The sequence below is a fragment of the Haliotis cracherodii genome, unplaced genomic scaffold (assembly GCF_022045235.1).
Source record: "Haliotis cracherodii isolate W230 unplaced genomic scaffold, xgHalCrac1.p SCAF_3, whole genome shotgun sequence".
NCBI classification, from domain to species: Eukaryota; Metazoa; Mollusca; class Gastropoda; order Lepetellida; family Haliotidae; genus Haliotis; species Haliotis cracherodii.
Window position 1 is genome coordinate 65413763 of NW_027266286.1, and position 24040 is coordinate 65437802.

Sequence of the window (24040 nt, forward strand, 5' to 3'; positions counted from 1 at the left end):
GTTCACTACTAATCAGATGGGGTAGCTTGGGGTTGAAGGGAGGTGCAATTGTGTTTAACGTCGCTTCAGATTATTGCACTTATATAGCGACGTGCATGCATGTGTGTGTGTGTGGCTGCTTGTACTAGTCCGGACTGATGCCGATTTATAGTGCTAGCCCACTGAGATACCATGCCGCAGTTTAACATGAATACCCAACTCAGACACAGTATACTGACTCCAATCCGACCAGGCCATGTTTTAGCTCCTTAACGCCGAGCGCCGTCTTTTTGGTATGAAGCGGTCGGGGATTGAACCCTGGACCTTCCGCTCTCCGGGCGGACGCTGTACCACTAGACCACGGAGGCGGTCCCCGTTAGTATGGGTGCAGGGGGTACGCGCAAAGCATTCTGATAACAGTTAGACCACCTTCTAACGGCAGACGAGCGAGAGATGTTTGTTTGTGCACCTAGTTGGAATGTTCGCGCTAACCCAGACGATCTTACTTGAAACGCTATCTGGTGGTTGTAGAGACTCGCTCCCAGCAGGGGATCCCATACCTCAGTCAGCTGCGTTAGTTGGGGAACAGACACGTGTATTACTTTAATACAACATCACACAGGAACAACTGCGGGTTTTCTTGTCAAAAGCTTGTAATGACACCTCTCTCACAATTTCATTTAGATACGCATACGAGGCGGTGTTTGTGTGTCGTCGCCAGATTGCTTCTGAGAAACGTCTGGGCTGACCTTTAAGAGTGCTTCCTGCTAATTTAGCTGGCGTAACAGGCAGTATGGGCAACATTGTGTAACATTGACGAGGGAACTGGGTGAAACATTGCGTAACATTACCGCGGGGTGATGTGGAAAGCATTGATTTGTAAGGTAAAGGTAGACTCGAAAAATAACGCCGATATACACATTAAATACTCCAGGAGGATAATACTCACATCACTGTAATATCTATAGTACACTCCACCACTAAGATAACACTGATAACACAGGAGAAGCAATATTCTACCTGCATGTGTTCAGGTCCACACAGAAGGAGCTAGTTTCTATCTGGAAGTGTTCAGGTCCACACAGGAGAAGCAATGTTCTACCTAGAAGTGTTCAGGTCCTCACAGAAGGAGCTAGTTTCTACCTGGAAGTGTTCTGGTCCACACAGGAAAAGCAAAGTTCTACCTAGAAGTGTTCAGGTCCACACAGAAGGAGCTAGTTTCTATCTGGAAGTGTTCAGGTCCACACAGGAGAAGCAATGTTCTCCCTAGAAGTGTTCAGGTCCTCACAGAAGGAGCTAGTTTCTATCTGGAAGTGTTCAGGTCCACACAGGAGAAGCAATGTTCTACCTAGAAGTGTTCAGGTCCTCACAGAAGGAGCTAGTTTCTACCTGGAAGTGTTCTGGTCCACACAGGAGACGCTATGTTCTATCTGGAAGTGTTCAGGTCCACACAGAAGAAGCTATGTTCTACCTGGAAGTGTTCAGGTCCGCACAGAAGGAGCTATGTTCTACCTGGAAGTATTCAGGTCCACACAGAAGGCGCTAGTTTCTACCTGGCAGTGTTCAGGTCCACACAGGAGACGCTATGTTCTATCTGGAAGTGTTCAGGTCCACACAGGAGAAGCAATGTTCTACCTAGAAGTGTTCAGGTCCACACAGGAGACGCTATGTTCTATCTGGAAGTGTTCAGGTCCACACAGGAGAAAGTATGTTCTACCTAGAAGTGTTCAGGTCCACACAGAAGGAGCTAGTTTCTACCTGGCAGTGTTCAGGTCCACACAGGAGACGCTGTGTTCTATCTGGAAGTGTTCAGGTCCACACAGGAGACGCTATGTTCTATCTGGAAGTGTTCAGGTCCACACAGGAGAAGCAATGTTCTACCTAGAAGTGTTCAGGTCCACACAGGAGACGCTATGTTCTATCTGGAAGTGTTCAGGTCCACACAGGAGAAAGTATGTTCTACCTAGAAGTGTTCAGGTCCACACAGAAGGAGCTAGTTTCTACCTGGCAGTGTTCAGGTCCACACAGGAGACGCTGTGTTCTACCTGGCAGTGTTCAGGTCCACACAGGAGACGCTATGTTCTATCTGGAAGTGTTCAGGTCCACACAGGAGAAGCTATGTTCTACCTGGAAGTGTTCAGGTCCACACAGAAGGAGCTATGTTCTACCTGGAAGTGTTCAGGTCCACACAGAAGCTAGTTTCTACCTGGCAGTGTTCAGGTCCACACAGGAGAAAGTATGTTCTACCTGGAAGTGTTCAGGTCCACACAGAAGCTAGTTTCTACCTGGCAGTGTTCAGGTCCACACAGGAGACGCTATGTTCTACCTGGAAGTGTTCAGGTCCACACAGAAGAAGCTATGTTCTACCTGGCAGTGTTCAGGTCCACACAGAAGGAGCTATGTTCTACCTGGAAGTGTTCAGGTCCACACAGAAGCTAGTTTCTACCTGGCAGTGTTCAGGTCCACACAGGAGAAAGTATGTTCTACCTGGAAGTGTTCAGGTCCACACAGAAGCTAGTTTCTACCTGGCAGTGTTCAGGTCCACACAGGAGACGCTATGTTCTACCTGGAAGTGTTCAGGTCCACACAGAAGCTAGTTTCTACCTGGCAGTGTTCAGGTCCACACAGGAGAAAGTATGTTCTACCTGGAAGTGTTCAGGTCCACACAGAAGCTAGTTTCTACCTGGCAGTGTTCAGGTCCACACAGGAGACGCTATGTTCTATCTGGAAGTGTTCAGGTCCACACAGGAGAAGCAATGTTCTACCTAGAAGTGTTCAGGTCCACACAGGAGACGCTATGTTCTATCTGGAAGTGTTCAGGTCCACACAGGAGAAAGTATGTTCTACCTAGAAGTGTTCAGGTCCACACAGAAGGAGCTAGTTTCTACCTGGCAGTGTTCAGGTCCACACAGGAGACGCTGTGTTCTATCTGGAAGTGTTCAGGTCCACACAGGAGACGCTATGTTCTATCTGGAAGTGTTCAGGTCCACACAGGAGAAGCAATGTTCTACCTAGAAGTGTTCAGGTCCACACAGGAGACGCTATGTTCTATCTGGAAGTGTTCAGGTCCACACAGGAGAAAGTATGTTCTACCTAGAAGTGTTCAGGTCCACACAGAAGGAGCTAGTTTCTACCTGGCAGTGTTCAGGTCCACACAGGAGACGCTGTGTTCTACCTGGCAGTGTTCAGGTCCACACAGGAGACGCTATGTTCTATCTGGAAGTGTTCAGGTCCACACAGGAGAAGCTATGTTCTACCTGGAAGTGTTCAGGTCCACACAGAAGGAGCTATGTTCTACCTGGAAGTGTTCAGGTCCACACAGAAGCTAGTTTCTACCTGGCAGTGTTCAGGTCCACACAGGAGAAAGTATGTTCTACCTGGAAGTGTTCAGGTCCACACAGAAGCTAGTTTCTACCTGGCAGTGTTCAGGTCCACACAGGAGACGCTATGTTCTACCTGGAAGTGTTCAGGTCCACACAGAAGAAGCTATGTTCTACCTGGCAGTGTTCAGGTCCACACAGAAGGAGCTATGTTCTACCTGGAAGTGTTCAGGTCCACACAGAAGCTAGTTTCTACCTGGCAGTGTTCAGGTCCACACAGGAGAAAGTATGTTCTACCTGGAAGTGTTCAGGTCCACACAGAAGCTAGTTTCTACCTGGCAGTGTTCAGGTCCACACAGGAGACGCTATGTTCTACCTGGAAGTGTTCAGGTCCACACAGAAGCTAGTTTCTACCTGGCAGTGTTCAGGTCCACACAGGAGAAAGTATGTTCTACCTGGAAGTGTTCAGGTCCACACAGAAGCTAGTTTCTACCTGGCAGTGTTCAGGTTCACACAGGAGACGCTATGTTCTACCTGGAAGTGTTCAGGTCCACACAGAAGCTAGTTTCTACCTGGCAGTGTTCAGGTCCACACAGGAGAAAGTATGTTCTACCTGGAAGTGTTCAGGTCCACACAGAAGCTAGTTTCTACCTGGCAGCGTTCAGGTTCACACAGGAGACGCTATGTTCTACCTGGAAGTGTTCAGGTCCACACAGAAGCTAGTTTCTACCTGGCAGTGTTCAGGTCCACACAGGAGAAAGTATGTTCTACCTGGAAGTGTTCAGGTCCACACAGAAGCTAGTTTCTACCTGGCAGCGTTCAGGTCCACACAGGAGACGCTATGTTCTACCTGGAAGTGTTCAGGTCCACACACAAGCTAGTTTCTACCTGGCAGTGTTCAGGTCCACACAGGAGAAAGTATGTTCTACCTGGAAGTGTTCAGGTCCACACAGAAGCTAGTTTCTACCTGGTAGCGTTCAGGTCCACACAGGAGACGCTATGTTCTACCTGGAAGTGTTCAGGTCCACACACAAGCTAGTTTCTACCTGGCAGTGTTCAGGTCCACACAGGAGAAAGTATGTTCTACCTGGAAGTGTTCAGGTCCACACAGAAGCTAGTTTCTACCTGGCAGCGTTCAGGTCCACACAGGAGACGCTATGTTCTACCTGGAAGTGTTCAGGTCCACACAGAAGCTAGTTTCTACCTGGCAGTGTTCAGGTCCACACAGGAGAAAGTATGTTCTACCTGGAAGTGTTCAGGTCCACACAGAAGCTAGTTTCTACCTGGTAGCGTTCAGGTCCACACAGGAGACGCTATGTTCTACCTGGAAGTGTTCAGGTCCACACACAAGCTAGTTTCTACCTGGCAGTGTTCAGGTCCACACAGGAGAAAGTATGTTCTACCTGGAAGTGTTCAGGTCCACACAGAAGCTAGTTTCTACCTGGCAGCGTTCAGGTCCACACAGGAGACGCTATGTTCTACCTGGAAGTGTTCAGGTCCACACAGAAGCTAGTTTCTACCTGGCAGTGTTCAGGTCCACACAGGAGAAAGTATGTTCTACCTGGAAGTGTTCAGGTCCACACAGAAGGAGCTAGTTTCTACCTGGCAGCGTTCAGGTCCACACAGGAGACGCTATGTTGTACCTGGAAGTGTTAAGGTCCACACAGAAGCTAGTTTCTACCTGGCAGTGTTCAGGTCCACACAGGAGAAAGTATGTTCTACCTGGAAGTGTTCAGGTCCACACAGAAGCTAGTTTCTACCTGGCAGCGTTCAGGTCCACACAGGAGACGCTATGTTCTACCTGGAAGTGTTCAGGTCCACACACAAGCTAGTTTCTACCTGGCAGTGTTCAGGTCCACACAGGAGAAAGTATGTTCTACCTGGAAGTGTTCAGGTCCACACAGAAGCTAGTTTCTACCTGGTAGCGTTCAGGTCCACACAGGAGACGCTATGTTCTACCTGGAAGTGTTCAGGTCCACACACAAGCTAGTTTCTACCTGGCAGTGTTCAGGTCCACACAGGAGAAAGTATGTTCTACCTGGAAGTGTTCAGGTCCACACAGAAGCTAGTTTCTACCTGGCAGCGTTCAGGTCCACACAGGAGACGCTATGTTCTACCTGGAAGTGTTCAGGTCCACACAGAAGCTAGTTTCTACCTGGCAGTGTTCAGGTCCACACAGGAGAAAGTATGTTCTACCTGGAAGTGTTCAGGTCCACACAGAAGCTAGTTTCTACCTGGTAGCGTTCAGGTCCACACAGGAGACGCTATGTTCTACCTGGAAGTGTTCAGGTCCACACACAAGCTAGTTTCTACCTGGCAGTGTTCAGGTCCACACAGGAGAAAGTATGTTCTACCTGGAAGTGTTCAGGTCCACACAGAAGCTAGTTTCTACCTGGCAGCGTTCAGGTCCACACAGGAGACGCTATGTTCTACCTGGAAGTGTTCAGGTCCACACAGAAGCTAGTTTCTACCTGGCAGTGTTCAGGTCCACACAGGAGAAAGTATGTTCTACCTGGAAGTGTTCAGGTCCACACAGAAGGAGCTAGTTTCTACCTGGCAGCGTTCAGGTCCACACAGGAGACGCTATGTTGTACCTGGAAGTGTTAAGGTCCACACAGAAGCTAGTTTCTACCTGGCAGTGTTCAGGTCCACACAGGAGAAAGTATGTTCTACCTGGAAGTGTTCAGGTCCACACAGAAGCTAGTTTCTACCTGGCAGCGTTCAGGTCCACACAGGAGACGCTATGTTCTACCTGGAAGTGTTCAGGTCCACACAGAAGCTAGTTTCTACCTGGCAGTGTTCAGGTCCACACAGGAGAAAGTATGTTCTACCTGGAAGTGTTCAGGTCCACACAGAAGCTAGTTTCTACCTGGCAGCGTTCAGGTCCACACAGGAGACGCTATGTTCTACCTGGAAGTGTTCAGGTCCACACAGAAGCTAGTTTCTACCTGGCAGCGTTCAGGTCCACACAGGAGAAAGTATGTTGTACCTGGAAGTGTTCAGGTCCACACAGAAGCTAGTTTCTACCTGGCAGCGTTCAGGTCCACACAGAAGCTAGTTTCTACCTGGCAGTGTTCAGGTCCACACAGAAGCTAGTTTCTACCTGCCAACGTTCAAGTCCACACAGGAGAAAGTATGTTCTACCTGGAAGTGTTCAGGTCCACACAGAAGCTAGTTTCTACCTGGCAGCGTTCAGGTCCACACAGGAGACGCTATGTTCTACCTGGAAGTGTTCAGGTCCACACAGAAGCTAGTTTCTACCTGGCAGTGTTCAGGTCCACACAGGAGAAAGTATGTTCTACCTGGAAGTGTTCAGGTCCACACAGAAGCTAGTTTCTACCTGGCAGCGTTCAGGTCCACACAGAAGCTAGTTTCTACCTGGCAGTGTTCAGGTACTACGACGTCCGCACCCACGTATATAAAACCCTTGGACAAGGCTGGTGTCCTCACCTCAAATACCTTGCTACTGGTTTGGTCAGATTGAAACTTGGGTTCCGTTAGGAAGTGGTTATAGGGGCAGTTTTTTCTCTGATACTGACTTACTCTGGTGGTATTGAGCTAAAACTTATTGGCTAGGTATTTATATTTTGTACTCCGTTTTTTTCTAGTAATCTGTGAATTACCAATTATCTCGCAATTGTCTAGTTTAGGTCAAGTACCTGTTTTCTATTAGTAGTCAAGTTGGTCAAGTACCTTGTATTTTTGGAAAGTTTAGAATTTCCTTTCCCAGTCAAAGTGACGGTGTCTTTAGTCAATAAGACTAGTTGGCTATTCAGGCGTTTTTCTTCTATTTTATTGTCCAATAGACTTATTTTTTAGAGATAGGCCCTCTGTGTTTATTTCCCGCTAGTTGACCCAGCCGAGGTTAGTCACTCATTTGAGTGTTGAGTTATATAGTTAACTGTCAGGTTTAATTGGTCGCAGCCAACTTAAATGGCTGTCTATATATCTTGTCAATTATCTTTTCAAGTGTTCATTTAGCTACTCTCTTTTTATTACTGTTATACAGTTGCTTAGCTAATCAGCTTGAATATTTGTTTTAGTTTATTAATCAGTGATCGTTGTCAGGGTAATTTTTATAATCCTTTTTTTTGTCATCTATATTTACACCTAGTTCATAATAATAAACCTGCGATCATATCACCACTAATTCTTTACGTTGTTCTTGTTTAATGACACTCTGGTCTCTGGAGGACAGATCCGTCACACTTTCACAGGGACATCGTGTTCTTCTTATCAATGTTCTTACAACACCCCTAACCCTGTACACATAGTATACTCAGTGTATAATAATATAGAAATTATGATATAAACTTATGATCCTTGCCTCAGAGACATGTCCAAATCTCAAGGGTTGAGGTCCACACAGAGGTATTACCACACAAATGCATGTCCTATCCGAGTGAGTGAGTGAGTATGGTTTTACGCCGCTTTTAGCAATATTCCAGCAATATCACGGCAGGGGACACCAGAAATGGGCTTTACACATTGTACCCATGTCGGGAATCGAACCCGGGTCTTCGGCGTGACGAGCGAACGCTTTAACCACTAGGCTACCCGACCGCCCCCCGTTCGTCAGTGACAGCACATGGGAGTCTATGTACTGCCCTGGTGGGGATTTTGTAGACTAACACTTAGTCAATGAAAACATGTTTTTAAAATAATAAAAATATTTCTTCGAAAAAAACTTCCCTCTTCTGCTGTTTTCATATCAAGCAAACTAGACTTGGTTAGTTTGATCTAGACTTGCCTAAGCTTTTAGTAAAGAAAAATACCTAAAATATATATTTTCCACAGTCATGGTGCAGGACTAGGGATTATGGTAAGCGTGGAGAATATATTGCCTTCGTGGCCAGAAAATCCAAGTGTGCCTAAGTAGATAGATAGTCATGCCCTTCCTTGCGGGGAGTAGGTCAAGGTGACTGTAACACCACACAAGCAGTATCGTGATGGAGGGCAGAACGCAAACCAGGCGCTGTCAGAAGATGGTCCCATATGTATTCCTAACATGTCTGTCAGCCAGCTTACGTCTCCCGTGACGACAGACTGCTGCACCAGTTATCAATGCTCCAACGTCTACTCGTATACATTCCACTTCCACCATTTCCCATTACGCGTCTTCCGACCTACATAACTGTAAGTTCAGATGTTCCTTATAGCTGCTCCCTCTCTACGTCGATAAGGTTATCCTTGGTTATCATTTCACGGCGCCCAACATCCGCATCCACAGGAATATGTCCTGTAACCCGGTACAAGGTCAAAGTACACTATTGTTGGTCGTAAGAGGCAACTCAATTGAATCGGGTGTCGGGGTGGCTGGTTCCATGTTTTCAGTCACAAGGTTGCCTACCCAAAACCTGATTGTCTACAAGTGGGTGTCATAGAGCTGAAATATACACACGCACACGCACACGCGCACGCACACGCGCACGCACTGACAAGCAAGCACGCACGCACACACGTACTATGGCGTAAAGAACATTCACCTAGTCATTACTAAAAGGCGAATAATTCTCGCACCATGTACATTTTATTCCTCCACGTGTAGCGTCAAATGCATAACAATATCATTCTATATAATTCAAACAAATGTTTCGAAGAAAGACTTTCCGATGTACACGATATCTGAGTTTTCAGATGGGAGTTAAAACAAGCTTGATGGTGGGGAAAAGTGATGCAGGTCTTAGAAGTTTACCACTTTGGTGAAACCCGCGAACACGGATGGCATAGAATCATAATCAGGCCGAATCGGGATTCGAACCTACGTTTATTAGTTTCTGTCACACCCAAGGGGCGCAACTCTGCACAGCGAATTGCGGCGCCTTAGACGACTGAGCTACCGTTCCTCCGTATTATTCTTTATTGAATGAATTTATGAGAATGACCTTGACCTTGGACTCAGATGAAATATGGGACGCTGCTGGTTCAGGGACAAATAATATCTGCTGAAGGAATGCCTTGTGAGTCGGGCCCCCATGGTCTACAAGGTGACCTTTGGCCTCTGTAGCTTGTAAAAATACGATGAAATGAGGACTCCATCTATAGAGATGAGGCCCGCCTTGCTCTGAACATTTTCAATTCGCTTCCATAGGATTACTTTAATAAAACCAGTATTGCTTTGGGTCTAATATTCTCATATCAGTTTAATTTGATCCCTTTTCCGTGGAAATGAGAGTACAACACAATCTTGAAATATCTCAAATGTCAAACGGTCGTCACTGAAGTGCGCTGTTGTGAGCAGTGTGTATTAAGCCTTGCTCCAAGGCTGTAGTGAAAGAAATATCAATGGATGTGTAGTAATTCTATCCTCCTAACAGGCAAGTCTAGATATGTGGACAGTAAGATTCCAGTCTCTTATAGGGACAACTTGTTCTTATTTTTTACATAGTCTAGAACTTATGATTTAAACTAATAATTATTGCCTTAGAGACTCGAGCAAGTCTATGTGTATTGAAGATGGGTAGATTCTAAGTGAGGATGCTAAACCCCACTGTGATCCCTTAGCGTGTGTAGCGTTAATGATGTAAATAAACTATACCACTTATGTTACATGTGTTCCGACTGTTCCTTCGTGAAGATATCTTCAATGTGTTTTTCTCAATTCAAGTGTTCGTTTTGTTTGTTTGTTGTTTAACGCCGCACTCAGCAATATTCCAGCATATGACGGCGGTCTGTAAATAATCGAGTCTGGACCAGACAATCCAGTCATTGACATCATGAGCACCGATCTACGCAATTGGGATTCGATGACATGCATCAACCAAGTCAGCGAGCCTGACCACCCGATCACGTTAGCCTCCCCTTACGAGAAGCATGCGTTGCTGAAGATCAATTCCAATCCGGATCTTCACGGGTCGTAGATTCTCACCGTGTATGGATCAATGCGTTGAATCGAACCCGGATCTTCACGGGTCGTAGATTCTCACCGTGTTTGGATCAAACCCGGATCTTCACGGGTCGTAGATTCTCACCGTGTATGGATCAATGTGTTGGATCGAACACGGATCTTCACGGGTCGTAGATTCTCACCGTGTATGGATCAATGTGTTGGATCGAACCCGGATCTTCACGGGTCGTAGATTCTCACCGTGTATGGATCAATACGTTGAATCGAACCCGGATCTTCACGGGTCGTAGATTCTCACCGTGTATGGATCAATGCGTTGAATCGAACCCGGATCTTCACGGGTCGTAGATTCTCACCGTGTATGGATCAATGCGTTGAATCGAACCCGGATCTTCAGGGGTCGTAGATTCTCACCGTGTATGGATCAATGCGTTGGATCAAACCCGGATCTTCACCACTTAATCATTCAACCAACGACTAGTCAATAAAGACCAAGTACCAATAATGCGCCCTTTAGACAGTGCATCCTATGCATATGGTGGCTGTGGTTAAATGAAATGCTCGATACGTCGAAGGCCCATGTTCGAATCCCCCCAAGTTAATAATGTGCGAGCCCCTGTGGGGATCCCACGTGCATAATAATATTAATAAACGACGACACAAATTCATTGACAAATGTCTCGTTACTGCCCCGGACACGAAATGTGCTGTGTCCAATACCTTAGAGAATGAATTAGAAAAAAAGATCCAATTCAAGTCTAGGAAGATTTAGCAAGTCTCATTGTTCTGGTTTCCATTTGGATTTTATTCTTTATTTTGTAGATTTAATACATTTTAAATAATATATCTTTATTAATGGGACTCAATGCCAGTCTAGACAGACGGGGAACCATTTTTGGTTGAACTTTTCGATAACTTCATGTTTTCATCGGTAGTGATTACAGAGATCAGACAGGCCCCAGTCATTGAAATGAGCGCTGGTAGTAGCAAGAAACAGAACCGGTCGAAACTAAGTCCCTTCTCACAACAAGCGGTTTGTTCCATTTAATACCAATCCAAATATGTAAAGACCTACGTCTTCATGCTTATTCTCTCTAATCCCCACTAAAATGATACGACGATGGTAACTGTAGTAGTCTTCATTAGCAACTAATGTAGCAAAGGCTATTTACTTAACGTGTGTAGCGGCTACAGTTTTAGCTGTAGTATAACAAAAGTTCACTGACCACTTAGCATCCAGCTGGGCGAAACATGCGTGGTGCACGTGCCCCTGTTTACAAAACATCAGATACTGTTGGCCACCAGTGTGGCTAGTCACGTGACCATCCAGTTGCTATGGCAGCGGTATTGTTACAAAACATAATTCACTGAACGCGGCGTCAGTCCTGCAAGTGATATACCACAAAATCGCTAGAGGCGTAGAATGGGTTCAGCATGGCCAGTTTTGTCAGCTGATGAATTCCAGTGCTAGTCAGTATGTGAATGTTCACTGAAGTTGCATTCGGGGAAAGTAGCCTCGACTGTGTTTCTTAGGGCGACACGAAATACATGTTTAGTATTGTTTGTTTGTTTGTTTTTAAACACCGCACTCAGCAATATTCCAACTATACAACGGCGGTCTGTAAATAATCATGTCTGAATCAGACAATCCAGTGATTGATAGCATGAGCATCGATCCACGCAATTGGGATATGATGCCAGGCATCAACCAAGTCAGCGAGTCTGACCACCCGACCTTACGAGAAGCACAATCCCCTTTCACGGCAAGCATGAGTTGCTGAAGAGCTATTTTAACCCGAATCTTCACGGGTCGAAGATTCGCCCGTTGAATGGAGCCTGACCACCCGAACCCGTTAGTCGCCTCTGGCATGGGTTGCTGAAAGCCTACTCTCGCCAGTATTTTCCGGGACCACTGAGCGCGTGCATCCTTGTATGTACAGATTCCCTGGGAACGATATAAGGGCGAGTTTCCGAGAACGATAGTATACGCTGTTGTGTGTAGATTCTCTGGGAACCACATGGGGTTGTATTTGTCTGCATGTTGTATGTAGTGTTGGGGCATGGAATGTTATATTGTGTGTCGGAGTCGGTGTGTAGTGTATGCTGTGTTGGGGCACAGATGTTGTGCGTGTATACGCTGTCGGTTGTGGTACATATGCTGTGTCGGGCACAGATGATGTGCGTGTATACGCTGTTGGTTGTGGAACATATGCTGTGTCGGGGCACATATGTTGTGCGTGTATACGCTGTTGGTTGTGGTACATATGCTGTGTCGGGCACAGATGATGTGCGTGTATACGCTGTTGGTTGTGGTACATATGCTGTGTCGGGGCACATATGTTGTGCGTGTATACGCTGTTGGTTGTGGTACATATGCTGTGTCGGGGCACATATGTTGAGCGTGTATACGCTGTTGGTTGTGGTATATAAGATGTGTCGGGCACAGACGTTGTGCGTGTATATGCTGTTGGTTGTGGTACATAAGATGTGTCGGGCACAGACGTTGTGCGTGTATACGCTGTTGGTTGTGGTACATAAGATGTGTCGGGCACAGACGTTGTGCGTGTATAAGCTGTTGGTTGTGGTACATATGCTGTGTCGGGGCACATATGTTGTGCGTGTATACGCTGTTGGTTGTGGTACATATGCTGTGTCGGGCACAGACGTTGTGCGTGTATACGCTGTTGGTTGTGGTACATAAGATGTGTCGAGCACAGATGTTGTGCGTGTATACGCTGTTGGTTGTGGTACATAAGATGTGTCGGGCACAGACGTTGTGCGTGTATATGCTGTTGGTTGTGGTACATAAGATGTGTCGGGCACAGACGTTGTGCGTGTATATGCTGTTGGTTGTGGTACATAAGATGTGTCGGGCACAGACGTTGTGCGTGTATATGCTGTTGGTTGGGGTACATAAGATGTGTCGGGCACAGACGTTGTGCGTGTATACTCTGTTGGTTGTGGTACATATGCTGTGTCGGGCACAGACGTTGTGCGTGTGTATGCTGTTGGTTGTACATATGCTGTCAGTCCAGTTTCCACCCTAGCCGAACTAGGTTGCAATTTCGTGTTTCGATTGTAACGCCACCAGTGGCTATTACACGTTATGACCCTACTAGGTGCCTCCTTTTGACCAATCCGATTCAACCTTGTAACTCGCCTTTGCTTATACCCAGTCAAGACGAACTGATCGATAAACAAGATCTATAGTGTTAAAAATCGGGTCTTACCTCGCGAAGTGTATCAAATTACTTGAGCACCCTATTGATTAAAAACATGAACCGATTTGGATAATATCCGTCGGCGCCCAGTGGAAGGTACACAATGTTAAGCTTCTGAAGTCGAGCGAAATCTTCACGGCAGTTTACCAGGAGGATGTAGATTTCAGGAACCCATGCTTGCCGTAAAAGTGACTATGCTTGTCTTAAGAGGCGACTAACGGGATCGGGTGGTCAGGCTCCTAATTCACTGGATTGTCTGGTCCAGGCTCGATTATTTACAGACCGCCGCCATATAGCTGGAATGTTGCTGAGTGCGGCGTTAAACACCAAACACACAAACAACAACCGTGTGGAAGCACAGTCTCCACGCACATGCTTTAAGTGTCATAATGCTTTCACACACACACAGCTAGCTATCGTTATTTAAACCATGACAGAATTGTCTTTCACCGTGGTCTGACTAACTGAATTATAAGTTAAACACAACTTGGAAATGACGGAACTTCTTTTTTCCTGTATCTTTTGTCTTGATGATAGAACAATTTCATGAAAAACGTTTGTCGCCAGCGGTATTCGAACCCGCCAAGTCCGCACTGAAGGCTAACGAATGTAGTCTTCTGCTACGGCGACATGGGAGATAGGGTATGAAATTAACAACTAAATATTTACTTACATCAGTACCAATTGCTTATCCCTTTATGAATTGCGAAATGTGTTTTATGCAATTTTTATACTGTACGTTACCTTAGTATTTGTACAGTACTAGTGATTTTGTAGCTTTTCGTTCTTAAAAAGAACAGATAGAAAAGAAATGACTATTATCTTGATCAGGGCTATGTTTGCTCATAATAGGCCCATCAACATGGGCAAGTAATATTTGGTTGATTGATAAATGTGCTCGAGTTGGTCCAAAATGAATGGTATACTTGCCCCGGGACATGCATTTCATAACCTGTATCGGCAAAGTGCGAGGTGCACGTGCAAAAGGCTCGGGGAACACATTTCACGTGCATCACGCAGGGCCGACTCACACAGTGTTCTCACAGTTGAGCAAAGAGTTCCTGAATATCTTTCAAGATACCTTTAACAAAACAATGTTTTTTAAGCATTTTAAATATGTTTGACCACTCGGACCCCAGTGTCTATTCGTTGAAATGATCGATCGCTGTGCGCCTCGTCGTTTAACGAACCATTTCAACGATCAGACACTGGGTCCTCGTGGTCTAACCTATACATAACGTTTTCGTAACAAAATGAAGTATCTTTAGAACCTAAGATAAAAATTGTTCCTGCAAGCAAACTCGAGACGTTTCTCAAATATCACAAGTGTATTTGATAGTGATATCTTGGTTTACCTGTAATATGCGATCTGCCCCGGCTATGCGGCTGTGTTGCGCGCGATAGCACTCATATCTCCCCTCCCATTAGTGCAACATGCAGAGGGGAATCACGTTTCAAAAGTGGCAAAATAATGGTAATAATTTCACAGGTGGCGTTGTTAAAAACAAATTAGACATATTTATCCCACATACATTTAACGATATATGAACAACACGTCAGTCACATGGTAGAAGAAGGGAAAAGTTAAGAGCTCGTTCTGGGGAAATATGTCCGCGTTACGTGAAGGCGGGGATCTACACGGCAGATAACAGGAGGTTTTGGGGGAGATTAATTGCATCATTTATTGCAGCAACAGGATGAGGCAGCTGAAGAGGGATGCTATCTCCCTCCCCACAACGCCACACGGCTGCCCTGTTCGCGACACTTTCACACAGTGCGTGCAGAGAGATAGGCATTACACACAGAAAGGCATTCATTTGTTACTTTTTTGAAAGAGCGACCTACATTACATGATGCGTGGAGACAGAGACCTCATTAATCCAAGAGAGACACAATTACATGATGTAAACAGAGGCCTGATTACGCGATGTTTACTGACTGACAGTTCACTACTCAAAGAGTGAGTGAGTGAGTGAAAATGTAACGTCAGATCGGCACATTTCAGCCACATCGTGATGAGTAAGAGAGATACACGAGAAACTAAGGACACACTTTACGCACTTTGAGAAACTAATGACACTTTACGCACTTTGAGAATCTAACGACCCCCTTTACGCACTTTGGGAAACTAACGACAGTTTACGCACTTTGAGAAACTAATGACACCTTTGAGAAATTAATGACACTTTACGCACTTTGAGAAACTAAGGACACACTTTACGCACTTTGAGAAACTAATGACACTTTACGCACTTTGAGAATCTAACGACCCCCTTTACGCACTTTGGGAAACTAACGACAGTTTACGCACTTTGAGAAACTAATGACACCTTTGAGAAATTAATGACACTTTACGCACTTTGAGAAACTAAGGACACACTTTACGCACTTTGAGAAACTAATGACACTTTACGCACTTTGAGAATCTAACGACCCCCTTTACGCACTTTGGGAAACTAACGACAGTTTACGCACTTTGAGAAACTAATGACACCTTTGAGAAATTAATGACACTTTACGCACTTTGAGAAACTAAGGACACACTTTACGCACTTTGAGAAACTAATGACACTTTACGCACTTTGAGAATCTAACGACCCCCTTTACGCACTTTGGGAAACTAACGACAGTTTACGCACTTTGAGAAACTAATGACACCTTTGAGAAATTAATGACACTTTACGCACTTTGAGAAACTAAGGACACACTTTACGCACTTTGAGAAACTAATGACACTTTACGCACTTTGAGAATCTAACGACCCCCTTTACGCACTTTGGGAAACTAACGACAGTTTACGCACTTTGAGAAACTAATGACACCTTTGAGAAATTAATGACACTTTACGCACTTTGAGAAACTAAGGACACACTTTACGCACTTTGAGAAACTAATGACACTTTACGCACTTTGAGAAACTAATGACACTTTACGCACTTTGAGAAACTAATGACACTTAACGCACTTTGAGAAACTGATGACACATTACGCACTTTGAAAAATTAACGACACACTTTACACAATTTGAGAAATTCATCACACATTTTACGTAAAATGTGAATCTAATGACATACTATATCATAATAATATAAAGTCCATCGATAGAGCGCCAGTTTCCATTCACCCCGTGAATACCCATGGCGCTACAGTGTGTTGACCCCGGTCTTTGTATCAGCGTGCACTCACACGCCATTCTCAGCTCCATGGGAGGTATACAGTTTGTGATTAAATACATAAAGTGTAGCTCGTGAAATATAACATAAAGATAGAAGCACTCGTTACATACTGCCCCATAGAGAACACCAGGTTAGATTTGACCCCCAGCAACCTGTGCTGGTCGTAACAGGAGACTATACGGACTGGGTGGTCAGGCTCGGTGAGTTGGTTGTTTGCGTGTCATCGTACCCCCGTTGCTCATAATATCGATCACTGGATTTAGTGGTCTAGATTTGATTATTTACAGGCCGCTGTGATACAGCTGGAACGTTAAACAACAAACAAACAAACAAACAACATACCACTTATAGACAGATGCAAGTGGTTATAATATGTACATTCACATACTCTCACCAGACTTGCTGGTGATACTGTATACAAAACAGGTTGTGAGGTGAAATGGGGTTTAACGTCACGTTCATGTGTGTGTGTGTGTGTGTGTTTGTGTGTGTGTGTGTGTGTGTGTGTGTGCACTAATCCGGACTAGTTGTATAGTGGTAACCCATTGAGATACCATGCTGCAGTTTTAACATGGATATCCCACTCAGACACAGTATACTGACTCCGAGCCGACCAGTCCTTCTTTCATCCCATTAATGCCGAACGTCAGGCAAGCTAACATCAAGCACCATCTTTTAAACACTTTTTGTATGACGTGGCCAGGGAATAGAACACCTGACCTTCCATTCTCCGGGCACATGCTCTATCCACTAGACCAGGCAGGCATATAAACAATATCTCGTTAAATACCATTTACAGATAGAAGTGAGTGAATGAGTATGTTTTTACGCCGCTTTTAGCAATATTCCAGCAATATCACGGCGGGGGGCACCAGAAATGGGCTTCACACATTGTACCCATGTCGGGAATCGAACCCGGGTCTTAGGAGTGACGAGCGAATGCTTTAACCACTAAGCTACCCGACCGCCCCTACAGATAAAAACCCACGGTACATACTGCACAAAGATTGCACCATTCGTTACGTGACGCAAGCAGATGACGAGATATCAACACAGGCTCTGCTCCGATTATAAGCCTACTTCTTTCAGCGGCCACGGTTCGTAAGCACCGATATGACCGCAGACGGTTAAATTCAGTGACAATGTTATCGCGAGACGAATCTGTTATTGCGTGTAATATAGCTACTATGGCATGCTCAGAACAGCCTAACCGAGGTATTAACGTTCTATAGTGATCAGGTTAATGCCATGGGCGTACTTGAAACATAAACATATTGGTGGCCTGGTCAAACCTCTAATGAGTCACGTCAAGATACATCTCATGTTGTAGAGATGGTATACTTGTCTGTCATACAGACCCTGAAACAAATATATCTAATACAGCCCATGCAAGTCTATAATATTTAGCAAGTCTACATCATTGAAAATGAAGAGACTCTTAGTCTGTCATACAGACACTGAAAACAATATATCCAATACCGCCCATGCAAGTCTATAATATTTAGCAAGTCTAGATAATTGAAAATGAAGAGAGTCTATCTCTTGGCTCCTTTTTACTATTTTTCATAAATGTAATTTAACAACTGTTTTAATCCGTTAAATATGTTCATGTGACTGACGAAATGTTAGTCTCGTAACATCCAATCGAGAACATTTCACAGAACAATTCTACATTACAGGATTTGAACGACCATGTTGGTCGCGATGTGTGTGTATTGTAAACCATTCTATACAGAAATCCCTGGTTTTATTTCTTCCACCTGTATACGTGCTTAGAGCAGCCTTCATAGATGCTGCCGTATATCTGCATGAGATTCCTGACAGTGGTTAGCGATCTACGAGGGCCTGTTTCACAAAACAACGATACACACTCCGTCTACCTGGACTGATAACGGTAATATACTATCTCAACTATTCCCATCTGACCATGGATGTACATACCTCTCTGTCTGTTTGAGGTCCTAGTATCAAGGGAGGGTGTGTTAGATCCTCTGTAGACACAGGCTCTGCCAGGAGTAGGATCCCCGGGGTCACCTGTCGGTCTCGGCCGCTGTCGGAACTCGCTCAAACTAGCTCCTTTCTGTGCAGGCGAAACATCCACAGAACTCCAGCTTAAGCTACAAGTGTCTCTTTCCTCGATGTTTACAGTTATAAGTAAACACAGGACGTGAGAATCTCGGATAACACGGACGGACGAACGGACAATGCGAAGTCGTTACCGTTAGATGGCTGAGCACCCGAACCAGCCTACAGTACTTATTGGGCGATCCTGGCATCGGTGTTTGGTTTCGTGACGTCAGACGCTCGCAGTAGCGCGAGCCAGGCACGCGCCCGGCAATGGTTAAGTCGGCCATGGCGGTAGCTCTCCCCTATCTATCTGAGTGTATCTCATGGATTCCATTGCATCCACTCAGGTTGTCTCTCTCCATCACTTTATGTCGGCCATGAGAGTTGTGGCAACTGTGCTGTCGTCGCCGCGAGTCGCCCGAGACAGCTGAAGAAACAGGTTGATGCAAGGTGTGTGTCAGTGTCCTTGTCTGTGATATGTCGCATAAAATGATGACACAGTTGCCTTATTAACGATATATATGATAATATCAAAGTTATTTTAATTACAATGTATGAGACAACGGGTGTGTATGTAAACACGATACAGGGCGTCGTCTTTCTTCGCAGATACAGTTCCTCAGTGTAATGTAATAGTGCTGGAATATTGATAAAAAGGGACCTGGGGAGGGGACGGTCCTGTATGTGTGTGTGTGTGTGTGTGTCACAGTCATGGCGCAGGACTAGACAATGGGCAGACGGACCCTTTAAAATATATATCTCTTCCAGACCCCAGACCATATTTTTTTATATCACGCACACAATTTCTATTTCATCTCCCTTCTCACCCATATATGCAGGTTTATCCCCTTTTCAGATTTGAAATAAGAGGGGTCCATAATAGAATTATTTTAATTTAACCTAATCCGAAACGTTTTTTTGGTGACTTGTGGTGCGAGGCAACTTAATTGTGGGATGGTCAGGATCGTGCTGGTCTGGTGACGTGGATGACGTGGTCAATCACTGATCGGGGGCGGTCGGGTAGCATAGTGGTTAAAACTATCGCTTGTCACGCCGAAGACCCGGGTTCGATTCTCGATATGGGTACAATGTGTGAATCCCATTAGCAATATTGCTGGAATATTGCTAAAAGCGGCGTAGAACCATACTCACTCACTCACTTATCATGAATTGCCTGGTCCAGATTCAAGTCCGCCGTAATAGATGAAATACTGTTGAGTGCGGCTTTAAACAATATACAAACATGCAGACAAGCAGAGATCACGGTAAGCAATAGCAGATACTTCCTTCTACAGATCGAGGATAGGGGGGTGAGGAAATGATTCGACCTGATTGGTTCCTAAAGCTGGTGTTGACAGTTTGAAGTAGCTCCGATTTGTCTCCGTGCGTCAGCTGCACAGTGTGTTTTCCGAACAGAGAGAAGTCATGCAAAGTTCGTGATGATAATGGATGTTATAAGGCGCAGAATCCACCCACTGATGCGTGCTCCCGGCACTGTTTTATGATCCCTATCAATGGAGTGAGTGGGTTTGATTTTTCGCCGTTTTTAGCAATATTCCAGCAATATCAAGGTGGGGGACACCAGAAATGGGCTTAAACATTGTACCTATGTCGGGAATCGAACCCAGGTCTTCGGCGGAGTATACAACCCACGCTACCGTATGAGGCGTTAGACGGGTTCACAGTCACAATTCCATCTCATCCTCCCGGGTACCCTATTCACTGCTGGGATACAGGAGCATATTCGAACAGTCACTTGCCTGTGGAGACTCAACTGGCAGGTCAACTCATCTCAAAGCTCCAGAAACTCTCAGGATTCAACTTGCTGAACACGGTCACCCATCCACCTACTCTCCGCAAACCAACTTTGCTTAACTTGATCAGGGAGTCTATGTCGGCTTGTATAGTCTCCGTGGCTTGGTGTTGCTTGATTTATGACCTGTGCGCTGTGCATAGGACCACGAGTGAGTGAGTGATCATTGTTTGACGCCGCATCAGCAATTTTGCAGATATAGGCGTACAGATATGTGTCTAGTCGCAGACAAATATCACATTCAAGGACACAGGGTCACGTACCAGGATGAGATGAGGTGGACACATATTGCCAAGCAGGCGGTATAAAGTATCCTTGTCCTCATTCTATTATAGTGATACTACGATACTGATATATACATATTGACACATGTCCATCCCCCATACAAAATACCATTGAGATTGTGATAGACAAAGGGGGTACGTGTGGCCCAGGCGTCTATAGCGCCGATTTCGCTAGCGCTGTGCAGAGTTACGTCCCTTGGGCACGCCAGAAACACATGACTGTGGGTTCGAATTCCGGTTCGCCCAGATTATGTTTCTAGGTTTGTCAGCACCATATCCATGCTCGTGGGTTTCACCAAAGTGGTTAACGTCTGATACCTGCATCACTTCGGGCTCTCCTCCAACATTAAGCTGACACGCCGTGTTTTAACTGGAAAACTGTTAAAAGGAGCGTTAAACCCAACTGACTCCCTGTAACAGACGTCCCATGCAGAATCCGGGTTAGAACTGGTCTTCTGCAAACCATGCTTGTCGTAAGAGGCGACTAACGGGATCGGGTGGTCAGGCTCGCAGATTTGCTTGATGCATGTCATCGTATCCCAACTGCGTAAATCGATGCTCATGATGTCAATCACTGGATTGTCTGGCCCAGACTCGATTATTTACAGACCGCCGTCATATAGCTGGAATATTGCTGAGTGTGGCGTTAAACAACAAACATCACCACATCACTGTGGTAGACAGATGCCAATATTTATCGACGGTTTACCTACTCTGCAATGTTACGGCAATTGTACCACACAATATCATTGTTTGAACACAACGTAGGCTGTCCACTGTCAGCTACATAAACTATAAGGAAACACCAAGTACATTGATGCACGTGTGAAGAACATATTTGTTCATGAAAGTAAAAGTATAGTAAAAACGTCCATAAAATACCTCGTCCGGCAAGCATTCAACTAGCAAAGTGGAGTTACCTCCCTTCCTTCAGACGCCTGCCGTTGTTCGACCATCTTGTATGACAGTTGACGTCTTTCAGATTTCCCGGACATGTCATTGAGTTAACTGAAAGGTCATGCATTGCTATCGATGTTTCCACCATCCTGTTTTTGACCGAAAGGGCAAAATATATCGATGTTTGGTTCCCATAGTGTTTGTGGGCGACATATAGCATGGAGATGTGCCGACACACTGACACTGGAGTGAAACATTGAGTTAGGCCTATACAGTAGCGAGGTGGTTTGACAGTACTGCAGCAAAATAGTTAACATGATTAAGCTGGTGGTCGTGATAGAGTACCCAGCTGTGGTTTCTCCGCAATATTCCAGCTGTATGACGGCGGTTAGCAAATAATCGAGTCTGTACCAGACAATCCAGTGATTAACATCACGAGCATCATCTACGCAATTGGGATACGACGACATGCATCAACTAGGTCAGCGAGTCTGACCACCCAATCTTACGAAAAAGCCTTTTATGGCAGGCATGGGTTGCTGAAGACCTATATTAACCCGGATCTTCACGGGTCGTATATTCTCTCGTTGTATGGATCAATGTGTTGAATCGAACCCGGATCTTCACGGGTCGTAGATTCTCACCGTGTATGGATCAATGTGTTGGATCGAACCCGGATCTTCACGGGTCGTAGATTCTCTCGTTGTATGGATCAATGTGTTGGATCGAACCCGGATCTTCACGGGTCGTAGATTCTCTCGTTGTATGGATCAATGTGTTGAATCGAACCCGGATCTTCACGGGTCCTAGATTCTGTCGTTGTATGGATCAATGTGTTGAATCGAACCCGGATCTTCACCACATAATTACTCAATAACGGCCTAGGACCAATAATGCCTTCTTTTATATGGTGCATCCTATGCATATGGTGGCTGTGGTTAAAGATGTGGGTATGTGTGTGTGTGTGTGTGTGTGAGAGAGAGAGAGAGAGAGAGAGACTTTAAAACAGACGACAGTAACAAACGATTGGTTTCAGAGATTTCCTGGTTTTATTTCGGTTTATTTATTCCAACAAACATTATCACCAACAAACAATGGAATGTTTTAATGAAACTTTAACAAAATCTATCTCACAAACACCGCTTCGTCAGAGGATAATGATGTACACTTGTAGAAAACAGTTACCAAGAGCGAACGGCCTCCACGCTCAAGACGTACATAACATAACAAAGGTTGCGTTTGAGGACTTATAACGACATTTGCTCTTTTATCAATAATAGTCCGGGTAATCTGTAAAAGTAGAAATATGATCAAGGAAACCTTTTCTGAACTACGTGAGTTGAGTACGTGAAGATCACAGATAGCTCGTGCTGTTAGTTTGTATTTAAATTCAATCAGTTCATCTCATTTGTTATAATCCTAAGAACAAATGCACGGCAAAGCATACCTGTTAGTACCTTAACTACCTATTATAGAACTAGACTGTCGTTGACAGTTGACGTTGTTGTCAATTAGACGAAAATAATCTAGGATATAACATTCTAGGCCGTGATATACTTCGTATAGTCACAACAATCCAAACTCTTGAAAGACATTTGTAATCAGAGTATGGTTGCATCGTCACCGTGCAAGCTATAGATTCTGACAGAACTATTGCACTAAGGGACAGCACTCTTCTGCCTCATATTATTTTCTCCTATTCCAAAATCATTTATGAAAGTAAAAATGATTTTGATGTAAGCTTGTTACAAGAATAATGACTATGAAAATACAATAATCAAAAATAGCAATATACATTAGTACATATTTGAGTCACGATACGCCAACCTTTCGTACGTATCATACGTAATTTGAGCCGATTTTGCGCAAAAGTCTCCATGTTCCAAGCGTCCTGGCCAAAAGCAGGTTGTTGCTTTTAACCAGTCTGTATTTAACTCCCACGACTGGTTAATTTAGGCTCGTTCTAAAAAATATTTTGCAACGCGGAGTTATCGTAAAACTTCGAAAACATTATTTCTTGAAATTCAGAATTAAAGAAACAGACATCAATAATGCATGGTGTATGGTGTTTCGAATCGCAAGGTGTAATATAAATTGCGATGCAAAGATTCATAGGGGGCCTTGACACACCTGGTGATGCACATGTATGTTTCCTGGAATTCTTCATAAATGACGAATCGGATTCATTTCAGAAAACCTCAATTATTTAAGTAGTAATTGTACATGGATAATTATATTAGTGAGCGATGATATACAAAACACAGCATAGTAGTAGCATAGTAACGGACTGATTAAGGGGTGGTCATAAAAAAACATAACAGAGCGAAAGTGGAACATTAAATAAGTTGGGTGTGTCACCAGTAGATGATGCAGTCCAAATCCCCCCAGCACCCCCCTCCCGCCCCCCCTCCCCCCCCCCCCCCCCCCCCCCCTCCC

The 24040-nt window shown here is 44.9% G+C and overlaps 1 protein-coding gene across 1 annotated transcript in view; it reads right to left on the bottom strand.

The window, feature by feature from the left end:
* LOC139474589 (uncharacterized) overlaps nucleotides 1–18874 on the bottom strand; it is a 34778-nt gene extending 15904 nt beyond the window's left edge. Inside the window, exon 1 of the mRNA XM_071257658.1 lies at nucleotides 18485–18874. The gene's annotated coding sequence lies outside the window, so the exon portion shown is untranslated. The remainder of the gene's footprint in view (nucleotides 1–18484) is intronic.
* Nucleotides 18875–24040: the final 5166 nt, after the last annotated feature.